The sequence below is a fragment of the Lissotriton vulgaris genome, chromosome 5 (assembly GCF_964263255.1).
Source record: "Lissotriton vulgaris chromosome 5, aLisVul1.2, whole genome shotgun sequence".
In the NCBI taxonomy this organism is placed as follows: domain Eukaryota; kingdom Metazoa; phylum Chordata; class Amphibia; order Caudata; family Salamandridae; genus Lissotriton; species Lissotriton vulgaris.
The window spans coordinates 1,562,179,615-1,562,194,938 of record NC_141693.1 but is presented as its reverse complement, the minus strand read 5'-3'; the positions used below and the strand labels follow the sequence as shown (position 1 = coordinate 1,562,194,938).

The 15,324-nt window shown below is 44.2% G+C and overlaps 1 long non-coding RNA gene across 1 annotated transcript in view; it reads right to left on the bottom strand.

The window, feature by feature from the left end:
- Positions 1–1,876: 1,876 nt before the first annotated feature.
- The window catches only part of LOC147715159 (uncharacterized), a 144,447-nt gene continuing 130,999 nt past the window's right edge, over positions 1,877–15,324 (bottom strand). The window contains exon 2 of the long non-coding RNA XR_015295780.1: positions 1,877–3,152. This is a non-coding gene — a long non-coding RNA (uncharacterized LOC147715159). The remainder of the gene's footprint in view (positions 3,153–15,324) is intronic.

The window sequence follows — 15,324 nt, the reverse complement described above, 5'->3', positions numbered from 1 at the left end:
AAAAAGATCAGAAGCAGTAAGCTCTACGAATAGATTGAGGTGGTTTGTAGGCATTGGTTATTAGCAGGTAAACTATTAATGACATACTAAAGATATGCCTCTTTGAAGCACGTGCAACAACTGTTAACGTGGCATTGCTTTGCGGACGCCTCGCACAGATCCTGCATGACTGTGAACAACGGGGTTTAGGTGCAGTTGGGCGATGGAGCGGTAGTGTTACCTGAGAGTGCCTTTGTACCAATATTACGCCACAGTTTGCCCGAGGCGTCGGCAGACGTTGTAGTTAATAATAATAACAAGAAATGTAATTCATATATGAATACTTTCAATCCATTAGAAATCATGTATGTGCATCTTTTAATAGAGTTTATGGGTCAGGAAGACAGAAATTGTGGATTTAAGGTATGAATAGGAAACAATCTTGCAATATACCAGGAAGAATCACAGTCATTGCGGGGAGAGAGGCTGTGGAATGAGTGTTAGCGTGGTAGAGAGAAGGGGGGGTGTGATAAGCGTGAGGCGAGAGACGGCCTGGCGGCCGTCAAAGTGAAAGCCGTGGGCCGTGAATAAATTAGGGGAGGAGAAATGCCTGAGGCACAGCGCACGCTGGGTGATGCCTGTGGGAGGGAGCCTGGTGGCTTTGATGTGCATGCGCTTTTTAGGTCAATGCGCTTGCGCATTGAGCTTGCTTTTCACGGGCACAGCATCAAATCGCCCGATGGTTAAGTTCTGGTTAAGCCCCAATATCTCTCGCAAGCTCAATGCGCAAGCGCATTTACAGGCTCGACCTAAAAATGGAAGCATTTTCAATATTCTGTATGCAACGAAGCCATTGTTGCTGCTTATTTATCTTATGCAGCTAACAACCATTGGCAAAGCCAATCGTCCTGGCTTGTTGTAGGTGTAATGTTACGTGCTGTAGTATATATCTGGATGCAAGGATAGTAACAGCAAAATGGCCAACGGGAAGCACACTATGATAAGCACAGATTTTTTTGCGTGGGTATGTTTAAGCCACGCCCTTAATTACATCGGCCATGCCCCAGAGACCCTCCACAGTTTTTTAATCCCACTTAAAGCACTGTGTAAAGCTCTCCAATACTTTCAGGTCGAGTTCACGCTATATAAAACTGCAAAAAAAAATAATTGTGCATATACACTGCTTGCTGACAAAGCCTGGCTTCTAAGTGCTGTAGTAGCAGATGCCGCATCTGAGATGTGGCTATTTACACAAATTATTTTTTGTATGGTGGAAGTGAAAGGTTGAGCCAGCCGTGGCAGAGCCTGAGGCCTGTACTATAAGCGCAGAGCACTGCAGCATGTGCACAAACCCTCTGAAGGTCCTTACTCCATGTCAGTATGTTAGTATGGGGGCTAAAAAAAGCATTTGCACGGCAATAGGTCTCGCATTACTGAATGTTTGAGCTATTGGTGTTGCATTATTATTAGCAATGACAATAGCTCAAACTTTAATAATGTGAGACCTATTGTATTGCAAATGCTTTTTTTTATTTTTTTTTACAATGTAATGTTAGTTACCCTTTCCGGTGATTTCTACTACAATTAAACTCGTATGTATAATTCATGTTAGATTACATTTGTGGAATGATGTCACCTAGAATCTCTGAAACTATACCAGGGTGCTTTGTGGTACACATATACCACAACACACCCGTTACACTACCATGGAGAGCCACACTACTTTTACTCTAAATTGCCTAAACAGGGCCCTCAATCCAGCCCATTGCAGAGATTTAGGATTTTGCTCCTTAAGCATTACCACAAAATGTACAATGAACAGAAGCAGAAATAATGCATACTTTCTCTTAGGACACAAACAGCCAATTCTAAATACAAAAAACGATGAATCCTTTAGCAGGTAGAAAATGACTTCAGTTCATTAGAACATAAAATAAACTACAGAAATAATTTTTTTTAAAGTAATAATAACAAGTGCAGTGTGTGAAGAGTCTTTGTTTTATGATAGTCCTTCACCTCTCCTTCCAATACAGAATCAGTCTGGCAGCCTGTTGAAGGTGTTTGTAAGCATCTACAGTCGCATCTTTGCTGAGCAGGACATATACCAGTGGGTTTGCAATGTTCCCCAGGGTCGTCAAGCCGAGGGTGATCTGGATGTACAGTAATATAGATGCCTCGAGCCTGCAGAGCTCTCCCTGGTTGTTGATATTGATGATTTCCATTAGGTGCTTGTAGAAGCTGGTGACCTGGTAGGGCCCCATGATCATGAAAAATGTCACAACAGTTAAGATTGTCAAAACAAAGATCCTTTTTTTCTCCTCCGGTGGAATGGACTCCACCTTTCTCAGCTTCAGAAGGATGCTACTGTAGAAAAACACCATTAGGAGTGAGGGAACAACAAAAGAAAGCCACACTGTGGATAATTTAAAGATTGTATAGTTCTTTCCAGTGGGATAGCCCTCATAGCACAATGTGGAGTTCTTGTGAACAGGGTCGTTCCTCAAGATGATGTACCCAAGGGCGCACAACAGAGCTACTAACACCCAGGCACAAACACTGATTTGAGCAGCTCTCAGCAGAGTGTTCCAGCTGCGGTACCTCATCATGTGCACCACGCCAATGTACCTTTCCAAGGCTATGAGGCACAGGAAGCCTTGCTTGGTATAGAGGTTGGTGACAAAGCCCAGGCCCACAGAAGCACAGGCTGCTGAGCCCAGATCCCAGACGCGACTATGTTGGTAGTAGTAAATCCAAAAGGGCAGTGTGATGAGTTGCAGGAGTTCTGCCAGGGCCATGTTGGTCATGTATACAAAGAGCACTATTCTCCTTCGGATCCCTGAGATGAGGACCCACAACGCAAGGCAGTTGAGTGGAAGTCCGATTGCCAAAACCAAAGAGTACAGGATGGTTAGAAAAACATCAGCAGTGGCAAAGTCCAAGTCACAGGAGGTCACGTTTAAAGTATTCATGCTTTAAATGTCAGAACAGATGCGATGTAGCTTGTAGTTCTGTATGTATTGATTGATTGAAGCTCTGCAAGGCTTCTTTTTGAAGTGGATGCTTTTAAGTGCAGTCTGCCAACGCAATACCGCTGGGGGTGCTTATTTCATAATCTCATGCAAGGTTTCCCTTGATGGTGTTTAATTATGAGACCGTTTCCCCAACGAAAGAACCTGCATAAAAGAAGAGAGGAAATAGAAGGAGGAATATTAACTGCCTTTGAAACACTTTGTACAGATGCATGCACCATCAACCCATGTGGCCATCCAAAACAATAATATACAGAAGTTCTCATCACCAAGAGTAAATTCCCATAAGAAACGTGACCAGTAAATGAAATCAGCTTTCCGCTAAGTCTCGCTGAATTTGATAAATACTATACTGATGCATTGGTTACCAAAGTTCTGGAAATGTATATTAAAGCCTTAACTTTCTGTATCCAATCTTTGGCCGCTCATCACTCTGCTTCATAAAACTAACACACCATATGCTGACCAGTGATCCTATCGCCTATTCACTCCAATAAGTACCAATAATAGGCTGCTGGCAAGAACGAAACTAACTCCAGTAAAAGCCAATATTGATCTTTCCGGATCAGCCTCATTTCATTTCGGGATTCGCAACACAGTAAATGTACCATGCACAAGATCGGTGTAGGGAATTATCTTCTCACTAGGGAAATTCCTAAGTAGTGCCACTCTTGCAGGATTCAGGACTTTTGGAGTGATTTACAAACCTCTTACAATGTAGAGTAGGAGGGTTAGCTAGGGTTGTCACCCATTCACTCACTTTTGCTGTGTCCATACTGCCCCTTAGCTTTCTTAGTCTGCAACAAGCATAAACACAGAGGTATTAAATCCATCGGCATGAATCAATATTATAATCATATACTGATACTCTGTTATGGAGTCTTTAAAACACTGATAATAATACACTCCCCAATGTGGATAAACATGGAAAGTTAAGAATTACAAGTTGTCTCTTCTCGGATGCAACAGACTAGCAAGAATACTCCACAAAATGGGGTATGTTCCACTCATAGGTCTAGCAACATTACTATCAGAAGACTTCCCGAGGCACACTTGAAGTGCTGAAAGTCATGGTACCCACCTAGGCCGCATTACATGTAGCCTTGATGGTTAGACTCCTGAATTAAAGGGATTCCTATTCGCTCAACCCATTGCCAACATCTTTGGTTAATTATTTAGAGACCTACGCTCTGCTCCCCTTTCCCTCTCTTTCATTGACATCTGCTGATCCTTCTTCATGATCTGAGTGACCTTGCGTTTCGAGATCCTGAGACCTGTCACTGATGGCTGAATGCGCTAAATAGTGAATTCACTATTAAGAGCACCTCTGCCTTTGGTTTTACGAAGGACAATTCCTTAAGGGTTTACTATGTTCTATGGGGTGATACTACTCATGATGATAATAGGTATAGTATAGCATAGCTTAGTTGCTACTAGAACAAATACTGTGAAAAATTATCAAGAAATCTGTAATGCTTCCCCACATAACCTTGATTTACTCTTTAGAACACACATCATCTTGACCTTACATTGCAACCAGCATTTGTCATTCTTAGGGTAAGTATACAGTTCTGAGGAAACCTGTTAATTAATAATAGATGATTCTTTTTATTTCTAGGTATTGTTTTTTTAACACACTAATGCAACAAGTGGAAGCTGCAGAGTAGAGGATAGCCAAGGAAGAAGGGAAGAAAGAACCATATACCAGGTTGACAAGTCAGTCAGGTACAAGTTGTTGGTGGAAAACGTAGGTTTCAGGTATTTGTTATACTAAGTGATGTCTGACGATGCTAAGGGGTCAATTACGAGTCTGGCAATCCTCGGACCACCAGACTCATGGTGGGGTGCCGGTGTTGGTCTTGCCACCACCACATTACGACCCTAGTGGTGGTGCCACCCTGGGACTGCTGAGACCGCCATTCCCTGGCAGTGGCGTGGTGGTTCTGACACATCTATATGCTTGGTGGAACTGCCGTGGTCTCGCCAAGCATATTAGGCGTTTCCTCTCTGCCAGGGTTTTCATTTCGGTTCCTTCTCCATGAAAACCCTGACGAAGAGGAAACAAAGGGGGCTATACAGGGCCCCCTTGTGCCTCATGCCCATGGATGCACACAGGGGGATTCATATGTTATTGTTGTTATTGTTAGGTACTTTTATAAAGCGCGCAGCTGCCCCAGCAAAGGGGCGTCCCGGCGACGACATATGTGTCCCCCTGTGTGCACGTACAGATGTTCCAGCACATCGTGAACTTTTCAGTCCATGCCATGCTGGAACTGTTTTTGAGGTTCCCATGGCGGTGCCTATTTTATAGGCACCGCCATGGCAACACCATAGGAATCGTCTGCTAATGACTAAAAAAGTAATTATACAGCGGACAGTCTTCATGCGGGTTTTGGAGGTGCGGCGGCGGAGTGGTTCCGCCACAGCACCATCAAACCCGTAAGAGGCAATGGATGGGTGTTCTATCTCATACTGTGTAGTAATCTTCTCAATATCATTTGAATCTCTAAACTAAAAGTGGTTTACTGCTTTAAGCCCTTTTATGACCTTTCACGTCCATAGTTGCTTAAATAACTTGTTGTTTGAATGTTTATGTTTTTTTCTGTGGATGTTGCCCTCACATGCAAGATGTGTGTGTGCTTGTGTGCGTGTGTGTGTGTGCACGCATCCCCCTCTTTCAGGAAATGTCATTATAAGACCCAGAGAACACTGAGATCCTCAAATGCAAATCTGCTGAGACCTTCTCCCTTTAGACCAAAAACTCGAGGTGGAAGGTCCTTCACGGTGTTAGGCACCAAAGCCTGGAACCAACTGCCAACCTATCTCTGTTTCATTGATGCAAAAGAAACATTAAAAGAATATTTAAAGACCTTGCTCAGATGCACTCTGCCATGCCGTCATTTAAATTGATCCATCTAGGTTTCCACTAGGGTTCACCGTGACCCATAGCATAGCGGAATCTCTGACAGAATATCGACGGACAGAATATTGACCTACAAAACATTGACGCTGGAATATCGAAGGCAAGTATATCGACACACTATCTACAACATGGTAAGTACAAAAACATCGAAACCTAAACATCGATGTTAAAAATATTGTAATTAAAAATATCGTTTTTTTACTGTAAAAATAAAGTAAAATAAAGTAAATAATACTTATAAATAAAATAAACATATTTAATAATGTTTAAAAGTAATAAATAATACATATTTAATAATAAAACTTTAATTAAAAATAAACATAACATATATAATATATACTTACTTAATAATAATTTGTATTAAAAATACTATAAATTACAAATGCATCTACACATATAAAATAATAACATAAATAAAAATCAATAATTATATTTAATGAATTTAAAAATGTAAATATACTTTCAATGTTTTTAAAGTGAATTAAATACAACATTATCTAAAATAATAAAAAAAATATTAAATACATAAATAAATAAAACTACTATTTAAAGTCCAAAAAAAACTACAGTAATGAAAACATTGAATAGCATAGAACGTAAAATTACTATTCCCACTCCAGAAAATTAAACAGTAGGGAAAGCGTTAAAAAGCGTAGGGGTAAAAATTACTATTCCCTCTCCAGAGAGTGCAACAGTAGGAAAAACGTTGGATAGCGTAGGGCTAAAAATGACTATTCCCACTCCAGAGAGTGCAACAGTAGGGAAAGCGTTGGATAGCGCAGGGGTAAAAACTACTATTCCCACTCCAGTGAGCGCAACAGTAGGGAAAGTGTTGGATAGCGTAGGGGTAAAAATTACTATTCCCACTCCAGAGAGTGCAACAGTGGGGAAAGCGTTGGATAGCGGGTGGGTAAAAATTACTTTTCCAACTCCATAGAGTGAAAAAGTAGGGCAAACATTGGATAGCGTAGTGGTAAAAATTACTATTTCCACTCCAGAGAGTGCAAGAGTAGGGAAAGCGTTATTATTATTATATTTCTTATGTAGCGCCAGAATCAACCCCCGAAGGTGTATCTCCGCGCTTGACTTGGGAACCCGTCCTGGTTTTTCCATGTGAGATAGCCCCTACAGGGCATCCCCAAGGTGAAAGCCAGGCATCCCGCCGCGGGGGGGCCGTTGTGGAGATTAAGCAAGCTTAATGCCCAGAGTTGCAGAGTGTGAACCCATGATTAGGTCAGGCACCGAAGCGAGAATTATCGAGTCCATGGACATTTGAGCTCAACACCCTGCCGTGTCGGGAATTGAACCCTGGTCCCCGGTCTGACCTCTGCTTCCGGGTCTGCCTGCTCTAACCAGTGAGCCACACTTCTCGTTGGATAGTGGGTGGGTAAAAATTACTATTCCCACTCCAGTGAGTGCAACAGTAGGGAACGCGTTGGATAGCGTAGGGGTAAAAATTACTATTCCAACTCCAGAGTGTGTAACAGTAAGGAAAGCGTTGGATAGCGTAGGGGTAAAAATTACTATTCCAACTCCAGAGGGTGCAACAGTAAGGAAAGCGTTGGATAGCGTAGAAATTAAATATAACATACTTATAAATAATGTTTATATTTTTAATAAATCTATATCATTTACAAACAATTAATAATTATTAAAAGCAATTACATTTGAATAATTAATCAACAATAAATTAACAACAAATACCAATACATGTTAAATAATAAATATTACTCACCAAATAATAAATATTGAACAATAAAATATTTTTCATTACAAAAAAATATTATTTAAAACAATAAAATTATTTTTATAGCAAATAATACTTTTTATAAAACATTGATTACCAATTAATTACAAATATTTTCCAATGAATATGAAATAATTACCAATTAAAAATATTAATTGCCAATTACCAAAATTATTTACCAATTAAAAAATGAATTACCAATTAAAAACATTATTTCCCAACTACAAACATGATTTACCAATTGAAAAAATTAGTTAATGAACTTTTCAGCATGCTCGGGGGCAAGATGGCTGCTGAGCAGTCTCAGGAGTAGGTCGCTCTCACCTCTCTCTCCTGATGGTTGTTTCCTGGTATCGGAGTGACGAGGTGAAAGGTGCAGATTATGAAGAAAAGAAGCTGGTTTGAGCATACCCTACTGCTATCCCGACAGCAGAAAATAATCAGCAGGATTTTATCGCTTTCCTTAACGGACCTCTGGGGTAGGGTACTGTGCCTGATAGCAGAGGTACTGGGAATACTGAGCGGGAGTTGGAATTTACTGAACTATAGGATGCCGCCGCGCATCAAGCCGAAAGAAGCCAGGGACATCGCAGTAGAAGGGGAGGCTGTATCAGACGTTAGTATCCCCTCAGAGACACATACTGTGACAAGGATGCAGGCAGCCAAGATGGGCAGTGGTGTTTCAGCACATGAAACGGACCCACACATACGGAAAACTAAAGAAAAGGGGGAGAGACCTAAAGCCAAAGATCGAGACGCTGAACTGAAAGCGGAGCAGAGGGCAGAAAGGAAAGCGACAGCAGCAGCTAAATTAAAGCAGCCCAAAGTGACTCCAAAATCTGCGGAGCTAAAAGGTAAAAAATGTGCCGGTATGTGCCAACCTACCGTGCAGGAAGCATTCAAGACATCGGTGGTGCCACAGCACGGGACAATGGCAATGGCAGGAGTGCTGGATGATGATCTCGTGGCCAATGGCGGAGCGGAGAGGCATCCTGCAAGAACAGCCGAGGTAGCTGTATCATCAGCTGATGCAGGCAAAGTGCACCCGCCTGGGACAACGACAGTGGCAGGAGCGGTGGATGGCGGTCTCGTGGTTAATGGCGGAGCAGCAAGGCGTCCTGCAGAAACAGCCGAGGTTGCTGAATCATCGGCTCAGACAGGCAAAGTGTGCGCGCAGGATACAGAGCACAGCCTACACCCAGAGGCAGAGATCGCAGAACGGGCGGAGAGGACAGAGCAGACGGAGTAGACAGTAACAACAGCAGAGATAACGGAGGCCCGTACGGAGGGCAGTAATCCAGGCATTCCAGGTATTTGGCAAGGTAGAGATGCCATAGATAACGGGGGAACAAATGTGCCAGAGAAGTCAGGGGAACCCACCAGAGGCTCAGAACACGCAGAGACCCTAGAGGTAAGCTGCGCTACTGACGCGCTGGGCAGCACAGGCACTGTAACTATTTCAGAAGAGACTCCATTAAGACAGTTAGCGGAATCCGTGATGAAGGGGGATAATGAGGTGGATGTCACTGTTGACACTGTCGTTACTGGACAGAGGCCCGAGGTAGACATCCCATCCAAGGCCAGGAATATTGAAATAGAAGGTAATTTGACTCTGAATGAGCAAGCTGGCGCAGAGGGGGGGCAGCTGGTCCGGGGGCCCCAACAGAGGATTGCTTTTTTTCTGTGAATGAAACAGGTGTCTCAGAGACCTCAGAAGGGGCCGTTACCGAGAGTGAGTCGGATGGATTCACTGGGGAGACCCCCTCAGCAAGTGAAGACTCAGATTTGGAGCTATCGGGCTCAGATGCAGGCTCAGAGACGGAGGAATCATAGGAGTTAGTAGAGTCAATCAAACAGAAGCCTAAAACTCAGAAACGGAAGCAACAGCAGAGGAGCCGACGACGCTACAATGCCATGACCCAGTCAGCCCAACGCATGAAGAGGTCACCAAAAAACTGGATTGGGATTATTCAGCCACCTCAAGCCTGTATCAAGAAGATGATATGGCACATGGGGGCCTAGAGGTCAGCAAAGGAGCCAGCATGGAGAAACTCCTACGATTGGCCTACTATACTCCACCTTAAAGCAGATGCAGGGAGAGTCGAGATCAGAAAGTAAGAGGACTAAGCAAGCAAATAAGAAAATTCAGAACTCTCTTAGCAAAATGAATAAACTATACGCTGAGATGGTGGGCAGGGTTACGTAGGTGGAGGAACGGACCGGTAAAATGGAGGATGAGGTTTCTAGATGGCAGGAGTTTAAGGAGAGTCAAACCAAGGCCGCAGAGGACATAAACTGGAAACTCGAGGACATGGAAAATAGACAAAGGAGAAATAACATCAGACTCTTGGGGATTCCGGAGGGAGCAGAAGAGCAGGACCCGCGTCCCTATGTAGTGGCACTTTTTAGGGGGACATTCCCCGAGCCGGAGAGATGGAACTGGGATGTAGAGGTGTAGAGAGCGCACAGATTTCCCCTAACGCAAAAGTCATCATATCGCGGCTCACAGAAGGGCAAACCGAGAGCCATGTTGGTGTTTATGGGGAACTTCTTGGCCAGGCAGGAAGTCATGGACAGGGCTAAGCCGCAGGACCGTTGCACGTTTAATTTATTTATTTATTTATTTATATTCTTGTAGCGCGCCTGAATCAGCCCCGAAGGGGTATCTCCGCGCGTAGCTTCTGTGTGAGTCGAAGTACTTATTGAGGGGAATGGCAGTGTAAGGAGCAAGGTGAATTAGTCTTGGGTAAATAGGTATGTTTTTAATTTTTTCCTAAAAGAAAACAAATTAGAGATGTGTCTCAGTTGTGGTGGGAGGGAGTTCCATAGCAGGGGGCCTTTGAGAGAGGGTGCTCGGCCACCCTGTCTTGCTCTGGTGACTTTAGGTACATGCATCAACATGGTGTTGCTGGAGCGCAAAGCACGTCCAGGAGAGTAGGGGACAAAAATGTCTTTTAAGTATTTGGGACCGGACCCATAAATGCATTTATGCATTGTGCAGCAAAGTTTGAAATTGACCCGTTGTTGCACTGGAAGCCAGTGAAGGTGGGAAAGGAGGGGCGTGACAGGGTACGGGGGGGGCATTCAAGATGAGTCTAGCAGCGGTGTTCTGCACCACCTGCAGTCTGCATAGTTGTTCTTGATTGGCGGAGATGAGTAGACCATTGCAATAGTCTACCCGCCCGAGTACTAGTGCCTGTACCAGCGTTTTCCTGTGGATGTCTGGCAGGAAGGGGAAAATGCGCCGTAGGAGACCAATTATTCGGAAACATGTTCCCGTGACTTGACTGACATGGTCTTTTAAAATCAGTGTTTGGTCCAGGCGTACTCCCAGGTTTTTGATGGTCTGTTTGGGCGCAGGAACAGGTCCTAGCTCAAGTGGCCACCAATCCGGAGACCAGAGCAGGGTGGCCCCTCCAAACAACATGACTTCGGTTTTAGTCACGTTGCATTGGAGGAAGTTCTGGTCCATCCAACCTGCCACAGCTCTCATGCCATTTTGAAAGGATTGCATGACTGCAGGTGTGATAGTTTGGAAGGGAAATAACAGCTGGGTGTCGTCAGCGTAGGAGATTGGGGAGAACCCGTAAGATCTTATAATCTCCGCTAAGGGGGCCACATATACGTTGAATAACGTGGGGCTCAGGCATGAGCCCTGTGGCACTCCCTTAGTGAGCTGCCTACAGATAGATTTGTGGGAGCCTAATTTGACACCCTGTTGTCTATCTGCAAGAAAGCTTTCAAGCCACGCAAGGGCGGTCCCTTTTACTCCCACTCCTTTCAAGCGGTCGAGAAGGATTTTGTGCGACACCGTGTCGAAGGCAGCGGACAAATCCAATAGCACCAGAATCACTGAGCTCCCCCTGTCAAGTGACATTCTGATGTTATCTGTCACTGACAAGAGGGCTGATTCGGTGCTATGGTTGGGCCTAAAACCAGATTGTGAGTGGTCTAGGCCGCCCGCTGCCTCGATGTAGTTAGACAGGTGTGCGTTGACATGTTTCTCGGCCAGCTTGCTGAAGTACGGTAGGAGGGAAATGGGCCGGAGGTTGGAAAGCTCCGTCCAGGGGTGAGCCGCGTTCTTGCGGATGGGGTTCACCACCGCTCTTTTCCATTCAGTTGGAACATATCCCTTCTTCAGAGACTGATTAATTACATCTTGGATGTGTGGACCTAACAAGGTACTGAGGGAGGTTAGGGTTTTAGCAGGGATGAGGTCGTCCGGAGACCCGGATTTTACATGGGTCATTAGTGTAAATAGCTCTTCATTATTGATAGGAGGGAATGTGGTCAACGTGAGGTTAGTGTTGTCGGTGGAGGGGAGAACAGTCAGAGTATCATTGCCTATTTGAGATGCTAAGATTTTGTCATAAATGGATTATTTTCGAAGTATAAAGAAACTTCTTCGCATAGACTTTGTGAGAAGTCATCTGGACTTACGCAAGCTGTAGGCTTGACAAATGTTTCAAGGATCCTATAGAGTTCCTTAGCGGAATTGCCGGCTTCCGTGAGCTGTTGGGCAATGTTGTTTTTGCGGGCAGCTTTAATATGTTTGTAGTAGTTTGTTTGGGCTGCACGATGTGCCTTCTTGTTATCCTCTGAGTGTGATTTTCTCCATCTCTTCTCTATCCGCCTACATTCTTGTTTCTCTTTTCTGAGAGCCTCGGTGTACCATTTTTCCTGCTTGGCCACAGGGAATTGTTTAAAAGTTTTCAAAGGAGCAATTTTGTCAATGGCTACCGTAAGGGATTGCTGAAACATAGTTAAACTATGTTCTACTTCCTCAGTGTCTTTAATATTAGGTTTTTCCCATACCTTTTGTAATGCCTCCAGTGTAAGTTTGTGCCACTGTCTGCGCATAGTAGGGGGTGAGGATTTTTTATGGGGGCCTTTATTGACTTTAAAAATGGTGAATTGTAATAAAAAGTGATCGGACCAATCTAATTGGGTAGGTTCGTGACAAGATATATTGTCAAAATTGGTGTATATCAGGTCAATACAGTGTCCACCTTCATGTGTGGGGCCCTGGTTCATTTGTGTGAGGCCAATGGTTGTCAGGTCAACAGACAAACTTTTGGCCCCCGTGGATTCAGGTTGGTCGGTATGTATGTTAAAATCTCCAAGGAGAAGGAAGTCCTCAGTGGCTCGTATGTGAGGGCCTAAAATCTCTAAAAGAGATATAGAAAATCTGGGGCATGTGAATGGAGGTCTGTATATAAATGCTCCCTTACTGGTCTTTCTGTTAGGAAAAGTAATTCTATAGACCATTATTTCCAAATCTTTACAGCATTGTTTGTCTAAGATATCCAATTTGAGGTAGTCTTTATAAATAATAGCGATGCCGCCACCTGTTTTATCAGGGCGGTCTGAATGGTGGAGTTTATATCCCATTGGCACTCCAGGGGAAATGGCGGATATCGTGTGGGGCTTTAACCAGGTTTCGGTGATAAAGCAGATGTCTGGAGTCAGGGAGTGTATCAAATCCCAGATCTCTATTTGGTGTTTGGGCATAGAACGCACATTAATGAGGATACAGTGCAGATCATCAGGTGTCATACTCGGTTTGTGTGAGTTAGTGAATTTCATGGAGGAGTAATGGCATTTTCGACATGAGAAGGGTCCGTCAAAACAGGGCCTCTTATCATCCGAGTAACAAGGGGATGTGGGCTGTCTTAATTGTAGTATGGAAGAAGCCTCATACCTGATGCGTGTTGCGGCGCAAATAGGCGGCATGGTGCAAATACCGCCGCCACGTTGACGCGTCCTGTCGCGGACGGGCGCAGACGGGCAGCTCTTTGGCTGGTCTTCGGCTGTGATGAGGCTGCGCGCAATCGCTGTGCGCTTCCTGTAAGGCGATGGCTAAATAGCCCCCTGTTGAGAGCTAGAGCGCTGACCGCTCCCGGAAGTGCCTGGCCCTCACCTGTCCGCCCTCCGCACAACGGTAATGAATTACCGAGTCGGACCGAGGCGGGCAGGAACAGTGATCGAGACCAGCACTCCGGTGATATTTACAATGTTTTAAAATCAGTATTAAACAATTTAGAGTTGCACTCTCACTGAAATCGTGCACAAGTAGTTTAAAAAGGAAAGTGTCTAAAAAGCGCTATTATATGAAATACGCTCAGCCAGTCACTCAAATGAAATTCTCCTCGTTCAGCAAGCTAGCGGTGTGAAGACACTGCCACCGTCTTCCACCGGGGTAACATTCTTCGCACGTCTTGACTTCTGCCACGTCACTGTGGAAAGAAGATGGAGGCTACGTCAGATGATAGAACCATTTCAGAAGCAAGGATGCGAGGCTTATTTGCTATTTCCTGTGAGGCTTAAAATAATAGTGGACGATCAGACAAGAATGTTCTTTTCGGAGATTAAGGCGCAAGCCTTCTTGGATGAATACAAGGAGAAACACAGAGGAGGGGGCGCTCGAATGGGTAGCCAAGCCCCCTGTTGACAATGTTGACATAGCATCAAATGTATCTGGACATTTCTATGGTCACAAAGGGTTTTATATAGGGGGTGTGCAGTGGGAGGGCTTGGTCACTCTGGTAGATAAGTTTGGGTGCAGCACTAGGCAAAAAAAAGTTTCACCTCAATGAACTTATAAGGTTGTGTTGGAAGGGAGGGAGAGGGTTGCGACGCTCCGCTGAGCTAGGAAGCAGCCATGCATAGGTCAGATTTGACCTATTTGCCTGTAAGGGGGGAGGTCCGGGGGAGGGGTACGAAGGACAGGGGATGAGGGTAGGTTCAATCAAGGGACAAGGGCAGGGGCAAGAGCACAGAGCAAAGAGATATGTTGATTATTTGCGAATTGAAAATGCAGTCAGGAAGGCAAGTAGAGTGGATAGAAGATACAGGTTTGATAAGCGTTGGATAAAATGGGTACTAAAAGAGCTAATACAGATATTAGGGTAGTTACACTTAATGTATGTGGCCTCAATGATCAGATTAAAAGGCAAAAAGTGGCTGTGTTGCTGAAAGAGACAAGGGCGGAATTTTTCCTCCTTCAGGAGACTCACATAGAGGGGAATAAGCTGTTTCTGCTGGAGCAACTAGGATTTCGGGTACTAGCCTATTCTAAACAGGGAGTTAAGAAAAGGGGTGTTGCCATTCTCACAAAGAGGTTTGATATCCAGACAAGGAAAAAACTAGAAGATCAATGGGGCAGATGGGTTTTGATAGAATGTTTGATTGGGGAGAAATGGGTCACATTAGGCTCAGTAAATGGGTCTACCGAGGATGATCCGGAGGTATTTGACTTTTTGGATATAGAATTGGCAACATGGGCACCGAAAATAATTTTAGCTGGCGATTTTAATATAAACGGTGCTGATGGGCTAGGCCTGGGAAATCATGGTCACTACTCAGGTAGGAAAAAAAGAGTCTGCCGGGCAATTCAGAGGATGGCTAGCAATAATTCATTAAGTGATATATGGGGGCAATTAAAACCATCTGAACCTGGATATACCTACTATTCAGCACCCCATAAAATCTGTGTTAGATTAGACTATTATTTTGCATCAGGTTTTTCGCTCTCCAAAATGCACATCGAGAGACTACCTCGTATAGTATCCGACCATAACCCTCTTGTTCTTACGGTCCTTGGAGATGGCTTTAGGAGACACGCAAGGGCCTGGTCATTTGAAAAA